At 54.0% G+C, this 7,905-nt stretch overlaps 1 long non-coding RNA gene across 1 annotated transcript; it reads left to right on the top strand.

Moving 5' to 3' along the window:
• Positions 1-6,066: 6,066 nt before the first annotated feature.
• On the top strand, positions 6,067-7,214 carry LOC144217672 (uncharacterized). The gene is made up of 2 exons (XR_013330930.1): positions 6,067-6,289; positions 6,819-7,214. It is a non-coding gene; the product is annotated as an uncharacterized LOC144217672 (long non-coding RNA).
• Positions 7,215-7,905: the final 691 nt, after the last annotated feature.

The raw sequence follows: 7,905 nt of genomic DNA, 5'->3' as shown, positions 1-7,905 counted from the left end.
GGGGGGCGCCTGGGGGGCTCAGGCGGTTGAGCATCCGACTCTGGCTCAGGTCATGATCTCGCGGTTTGTGGGTTCGAGCCCCGTGTCAGGCTCCATGCTGACAGCTCGGAGTCTGGAGCCTGCTTCAGATTCTATGTCTCCCTCTCTCTCTCTGCCCCTCCCCTGCTCACCCTCTGTCTCCTTCTCTCTCTCAAAAATAAACATTAAAAAAATTGTTTAAAACAATCTGAGTTTTCATAACAAAACAGAACTGGATACTTTTATCACTGAAATGAGACAGCTCTTGGGACAGAAGGTGACATCAGACCCTTATGTGACCAAAGAGGACCCAGAGGGCATGGAAGAAGCGGCCCTTACAGCAGCCTACACGGTCGGAGAGGAAAGAACAGACATGGGGTCAGCGGATACCTCCTCCTGGGAGACACGGTGGGTCCCCAGTTAAGAGCGTAGCCCCTGCCCTTCCCCCCAAGTACTTCGGGCAAGGGCTGCGGGCGGCCACTTGTCCCAGAGCAGAGAATGAGCCCACCTGATGAAGGGGGCATCCACGTGGTGGGGGGGAGCACAGGCATATCGGGAGCTGGGTTCCTCCCCTCAGAGCAGGGAGGCACCAGCGTGGCAAGGGAGGAGGCCGAGGAAGCCGGCAGGACACTCTGGTCGTGCCTGGGCCTGGAGCTTGTCAACAGGGAGTCAGAGACACAGAAACCCAGGCAGATGTAAATGTGCCCTGGGTGACCCCGGGCGTGTAGACCCTGGCCGCCTCCAAGTGCCATTAGCCACTCAATGGCTCTTTGCAGACATGGCTCATTCAGAGGATGGGGCAGCGAAAGTTCAAAGTGGGCCTGGAACGTCTTCCTGTGCCAGAAAGCACACACATCTGCAAGGAGAGGTGGGCCACGCCGACGGGACGCGGAAGCCACCAGCTCCTTTGGGCAAACGAGGGATCATTTTAGCATCAACACAGACAACGAGTGTACATTCGCTTGCTGGGGCTGATGTAACAAAGGAGCGCTGACTGAGCAACTCAAACAACAGAAAGGGATGGTCTGGTCCTGCTGGAGTCGAAGCTGAAGGTGTGGGTGGGGCCTGTTTCTCCTGAGGCTGCGAGGGAGCCTCTGTTTCCCGCTGCTGCGCAGGCAGCCTGTGGCGGTCCGTGGTGTGTAAAAGCATCTCCCCTCCTTCTCTGCCTTCAGCTTTTTAATTTTTTTAATGTTTATTCATTTTGGAAAGAGAAAGAGAGAGTGCAAGTGGGTAAGGAGCGAGAGAGAGAGAGGGAGACAAAGAATCCGAAGCAAGATTCAGGCTCTGAGCTGTCAGCGCAAAGCCTGAAGCAGGGCTCAAACCAGTGAACCATGAGATCGTGACCTGAGCCAAAGTTGGACACTTAACTGACTGAGCCCCCCAGGCGCCCCCTGCCTTCATCTTTACACGGCGTTCTCCCTGTGTTCGCATCCGTGTCCAAACCTCCCCCTTTTTATAAGGGTACCAGTCATACTGGGTCAGGGACGTACCCTGCTCCAGGATGACCTCATCTTAACTAATTATATCTGCAATGACCCTACTGCCTAATAAAGTCACATTCGGAGGCATTAAAGAGTAATTAGGACTTCCACGGAGGCAGGGGACAGGACACAATTCAACCCTCAACAGATAGTAAGAGATTATTAAGCAAAAAAGAAAAAAGAGAGAGAGCGACTATAAGGCACTGAATAAAATAAGAAGCCACAAACCCATACTGATATATACTGATTTACATAAATCAATAAAGTAAAAATGTGATAAAGAAGAGAATTTTTAGGGGCACCTGGGTGGCTCAGTCGGTTGAGAGTCCGACTTCAGCTCAGGTCATGATCTCGCAGTTCATGAGTTTGAGCCCCGCATGGGGTTCTGTGCTGACAGCTCAGGGCCTGGAGCCTGTCTCAGGATTCTGTGTCTCCCTCTCTCTCTGCCCCTCCCCTGCTCACGCTCTGTCTCTGTCTCTCAAAAATAAATAAACGTTAACATTTTTTTTAAAAAGAGAGAGAATATTTATATACTTTCAGAATAGTTCCCCATGAATTTTTAGTTCATTACAAAGTGGGACAGAAGAGCCTTTAAGGAGGCCCCATGTCCAAATACAGTCACACTGAGGGTCAGGGCTTCAACATAGCAAATGGGGAGGGGCATGATTTGGGCCCTAACAGCCCCCTTGCCCCTGAGGACAGGAGCTCGGAGGCCATGCTTTCCAGTGAGGGGTTCCTGGAGGTCCCCGGCAGGACCTCCCAGCCCCCATCCACAGAAGCACCCTGCTTCTGAGCACCTCTACAGTCTGCCCTCCTCCCTCTCACTCCGCCCCCCAAACAAGGGTGCCTCCTGGGCTTATGCAACCGACTCAGTCATGGGAACCAGAGCTGGTCCCTGGAGCTGCTTCTGGGAGCCCCGCACTCCCCCAGCACCCCAACGCCAGCCCTGGCACACAGAGGAGGGGCCTGATGTCAGGGTCCCTTGGGGCCAGGGGTGGGCACTGCCTGTGCAACTTCGGAACCCCCACTATGGACAGTAGAGTCTCTTTCTCCCGGAATCTGGGATTGAAACCAAGAGACTGGAGCTCANAAAAAAAAAAAGGAAGGCCAGGGGCACGGGGTGGGGGTGGGGGGCCTCCTCTCCCCAAGCGGGGGGCACTGAGACACGGGGGAAGCCGACTTGCAGGAAAGGAGGAGAATGGTGGGCAGAGAGACACAGAGGCGAGGTAGTCAGGGCTTTGCTGAGGCTCTGAGTTGGTGTGCTCTCTCTTCTGAGCCCTCTCAAAATACGCACTGTGTCCTCGGATGTTCTTTCAGCTTTAAAGTGTCCTGGATTGGTGTCCCAGTCACTACTGATGCGTGACAATGACCCCAACACTGAGCAGCTTGAAACAACTACGTTATTAGAGTGTCTCCCAATTTCTGTGGGTCGGGAATTCAAGGGCCCAGTTTGCAGGCACCATGCTCTGTTTCCCAGAGGCCAGTGAGGGTGGGACAGATTGGCTGGACCCTGGGGGTCTGGAATTTGACAGTTGGACACTTGACTAAAGTCAAGCAGCCCACAACTGCTGGGGAATGTCGCTACAGCCAAGGCCCACCAGATGGGTTAGCCAAAAATCCTCCCCGCAGCCCTGCGCAATTTACCTAAAATTCACCCCATCATGAAAGGGGTTTTTCATTCCTTAATTTTTGTTTTTCTTTTTTTTTATTTTTTAAAAATTTTGTTTAATGTTTTATTTATTTCTAGGAGAGAGAGAGAGACAGCGTGAGCAGGGGAGGGTCAGAGAGAGAGGGAGTCACAGACTCTGAAACAGGCTCCAGGCTCTGAGCTGGCAGTCAGCACAGAGCCCGACGCGGGCCTCGAACCCACGAACCGTGAGATCATGACCTAAGCGAAAGTCGGACGCTTAACCGACTAAGCCACCCAGGCGCCCCCATTCCTTAATTTTTGTTTTTCTAAGTATTTATAAAGACTTAAGGAAAAAAAAAACACCAGTGTGATAAGGTTTGCCCTGAATTAGTAGTATTGCCCCAACATCCATTTCCTGATTTTGACCAGGTAGTACAGCTACATAAAATATCATCATTGGGGAAAACTGGGTGTGATACAGTAAAAACTAAGCCCGGGTCTTTGTGCTGGGTTCCCAGTGCACAGTCCTCAACCCTCTGGAGATTTCCAGAGCTTAGAGTGTCTACTGTATGCCACTAATGTCACTGGGGGCTCCTAGATGGCTTCGGGGTGGGGGCTGGTGGCCAGAAAGACCAAGACATGGTTAGTGGGTTGGAACTTTCAGCCCCAACCGCACCCCACGAGGGACATCTGGGGAGGAGAGAGGGGCTGAGGTTGAGTTAATCACCAGTGTCCAGTGGTTTAATCACTGTGGCTGCATAGTGAGACCTACATAAAAGCCCTAAGCCCCCTCCCCCGCCCCATCCCTTGTCCTATGCGTCTCCTCCATCTGGCTGTTCTTGAGTAGTAACCTTCAGAACCACCCAGAAAACACACACCAGGTGCCTCCCGGAGTCCCGTGGGCTGCTCTAGTCAATTATTGAACCCGTAAGGGAGGGGGACTGTGGAAACTCCCCAACTTTGTAGCCAAGTCGGACAGAGGTGTGGGTAACCTGGGGTCCCGGGGCGTGGGCCTGGCATCGGAAGCGAGGGCCCTCTTGCGGGAAGGAACCCTTCACCTGTGGGGTCTGACGCTAGCTCTGGGTGGTTAGTGCCAGATGAACACTCCACTGGAGTGTCCCTCAGAGAACTGGTTGTTGGTGTGAGAAAACAAACCCAGGTGTCCGGCGTCGGAAGTGTTGGGGGTAAAAGCATCATGCTGGGGACTCTCAGTCCTAGTCGTGTGACTTCTTTTGAGTCTTAAACTATTTCCAAATGGAAAAATTGTAATTTTGTTAAAAAAAAAAAAAAAAAAAAAACATGGGATACCTGGGTGTCTTAGTTAATCATCTGACTTCGGCTCCAGTCAGCTCAGAGCCTGTTCAGGATTCTCTCCACCCCCCACCCCCATTGGGAGTCTGGAGGCATTGTCTGCAGACCGGCTGACTCCAAACCTGCAATAATGAAAGCGAGCATTTATGGAGTGCTTACTGTGTGCCAGGCACAGTCATAAGAGCTTTATCAGATGAGTTCACTTAGTTTTCACATCCACCTTAGGAAGAAGGTATTATTAGTTAGCATTCTGAAGCCCAGAGAGGTTCAGTAATTTCACAAGATCACACAGCCAGTGTGGCACAACGGGAATCAGAGCCCCGGCCACCCAGCATGAGGTCTTTACCTCACGCTACAGAAGCAGAGCGTGACACAGGCCTGTCCTCGGGCGGTGGTCACAACAGGTGGGTCCTATGAGAGTTAATAACAGGAACTCGCTACAGTGTAGCCAGGAGGGGTGGGCAGGGATGGACTTGACCTTACACAGACTTGACCTTGTGCAGGGATACTACTGCAGCCTGAGGAAGGAACTCTGCGCATCTCCCCCACCCCACCAGCAACAGCTCAGCCGGTGAGAAGCCACCACACTTCCGACTCCCAGTAAATGGCAGTGGACTTTAGCTCAGGCCAGCCTTCCCGACGGTCTCCTGCCCTCCTTAAAAAGTGTGCCTCCCCTTTGTTCTGGGACTTTCCAGCGGTTTTGCCGCCACTCGCTTGTCCAAGATTGCAATTCTCTTTTATTCCCAAGNCTGCCCCCCCCCCCCCCCACTGAGCCCACCCCCTGGGGCGTCCTGGCCCCAACTGACGCAAAGGGGTTATTAGGAGTTGAAATGCTGCTCCAAAAAAGATGAAGCTCTAACTCCCAGGACCTGACCTTAGTTCTAGAAACAGGGTCTCTGCCTATGATCAACTTCAGACGAGGTCGGTACGGGTGAGGCCTGGTGCAATATGACTGCGCCCTCACAAAAAGGGGAAATGTCAGCAAAAGGCCCAGACGCGCAAAGAGGGAAGATGAGGCGAAGACACAAGGAGAGTGCCATTTACGAGGCGAGGAAGTCCTGAGGTCACTANCCCCCCATCCCCCCACCCCCAAGGGAACCAGCCCTGCCGACGCCTCCACCTCAGGCTTCTGGACTCCAGAACTATGAGGAAACTCGGAGCCCTGACGGCAGCCCAGGAAACTAACCCCGGGCCTGGCCTTGGCACCCCGCAGCGACCGATGGCTGGCCAGCAGGGGGAGGCATGACGCTGGCATCGCTGGGGAGAGACCTGACAGCCCAGGACCTCGGTGGGCTCGTCAACCCCAGAGAGGCGTTCTGGGGGGAGCATGCCCCGCCCCCCCAGCAGCGGTACCCGCCTACAAGCTGTAACCACACCAAGCGCATGTCTTGGCACTTTCTGCTGTCAGTCTTCTCGTTAAGAAGCACTCGAGGGGGCACCCGGGTGGCTCAGTCGGGTTAAAGGTCCAGCTTCAGCTCAGGTCATGAGCTCAGGGTTCACGAGTTCAAGCCCCGCACCGGGCTCTGTGCTGACAGCTCGGAGCCTGGAGCCTGCTTCGGATTCTGTGTCTCCCTCTCTCTCTGCCCCTCCCCCACTCATGCTCTGTCTGTCTCTCAGAAATACACATTAAAAAGAAGAGGAAGAAGCACTCGAAGGTCAGAGAAGCAGAGGTCCCACATCCACTGCCCAACCCAGGCAACCTGAAGCCGCAAGGCCAGCCGCCCGGACTGCAGCCGCAATGTCACAGAGCACACACGCCAGGGTGCCCCTCCCACTGGGCCACAGAAGCCACCGCGTCCCCGTGGTTCCAGTGTCACCCCCATGGCACCGGGAGAGACACCGCTTCAAGGCACGTTTCATTTTCCTGGAGAGTCTGCTGGAAGGGGGGCCCAGCCCAGCCCAGAGGCCCGGCCACAGAGGTCGCTCAGCACCGCGCAGTCCACACGGACAGCAGGCGGCCGTCTACACGGGACGGGAAGCAGCCGTGGACCAAACTCCAAATGTCAGCAACTCTGCAGGGTTCCACCACACAGTCCAGGCAGCCGGGCGTGTGAGTCTTGCCAACAGCATTTTGTGCTGCAGGACGGAGACCCAGGAGTGCACGATGGGTGGCTCCATTCATGTATGAAGTGCAGCCCCGGGCAGGGCAGGCTCGGGCCCCTAGATGCCAGGGCGGTGGTTGCCTTTGGGAGACAATGACTGGGAGGGGGGCCCCAGGGGGTTGGGAATGGGGACCCATTCTGGTTTTGAGGCGGAGCCTGGTTAAACCGGAGAGTGCAGTTTGTGAAAATCTGCCAAGTTTTACACTTACGATGGGTGCACTTTTTTTTTAATTTTTCAATGTTTATTTATTTACTTTTTTTTTTTTTTTGAGACAGAGTGTGAGCAGAGCCAGGCCGCCTCATCGAGATCCACCTGACACTGACCCAGGGCCACCCTGCTCGGCCCCTAGGATGCCTCTGCCTCCCAACGCCACTCCCCACCCGCACCTGCCACCTGCTGGCTGGAAGTCAGCTGACACTTCATGGTTGACCAGGAACAAATCAACCAATGATCAACCAAGTGAGCAAGACCGAGACCCACATCTCCACACCAAGCAGGAGGCACCCCGCCCGGAGTCCCAGAACCCAGGTCTTCCCTCCCTTATGGCCTCACAGCACTGGCCTTAGCTCCTTTCCTGGACCTTCAATTCCCCAAACACAACCACCAGGCCTGACACACCTGGCCGTCCCCCAGCACGGAGGGGACGGACTTCTATTAAATTTCTTCTCCGAGCCAGGGACTCCGTGTGCCTTGAATCATCTCACGATGCGGCGAGGGAGGAGTCGTCAGTCACATGGCTCCCTGGAGGCAGCAGATGCATTAGAGGGCAGGCGGAGGGGGGAGCCCGGGGCGCGGAAGTCCGTGTACCTTCTAGAGCTCTGGATTGGCTGGGAAGGCGGCTTTGGGTGGCTCAGGCGGTTGAGCATCTGACTTCATGAGTTCCAGCCCCGCATCAGGCTCTGTGCTGACAGCTCGGAGCCTGCAGCCTGCTTCTATGTCTCCCTCTCTCTCTGCCCCCTCCTCTACTTGTGCATGCGCGCGCTCTCTCTCTCTCTCTCTCTCAAATAAAAATTATTTTAAAACGTTAAAATTTTTTAAAAAATAAGTGAAAATTCCTTAAGAGATGGCCCATGCAGGAAGGATACGCAGACCCTCCTCTGTCCCCCTGAAAGCAGGAAATAAATGTCCCATGTGAAAGGTGCCCTCCCTGTACTGGGAGGTGAAGAGATGCCCTTATTACCAGGTATAGGAAGTTCAGGGGCGAGAAGGTTGTATAATCAACCCTTGTTACTTTTTATTAATTTACCACCCCTAAATTCTAAGGAATTTAAAATTCCTTACTAACTGAAGCTCCCAAAGTTAAGCTTTCTTTTAAAATTTTTTTAAATTTTATTGGAGAGAGAGACAGAGAGGGAGGGAGGA

This window comes from Crocuta crocuta, unplaced genomic scaffold (assembly GCF_008692635.1).
Source record: "Crocuta crocuta isolate KB4526 unplaced genomic scaffold, BGI_CrCroc_1.0 scaffold334, whole genome shotgun sequence".
Taxonomy (NCBI): Eukaryota; Metazoa; Chordata; class Mammalia; order Carnivora; family Hyaenidae; genus Crocuta; species Crocuta crocuta.
This window is presented reverse-complemented; position numbering and strand designations above follow the sequence as displayed.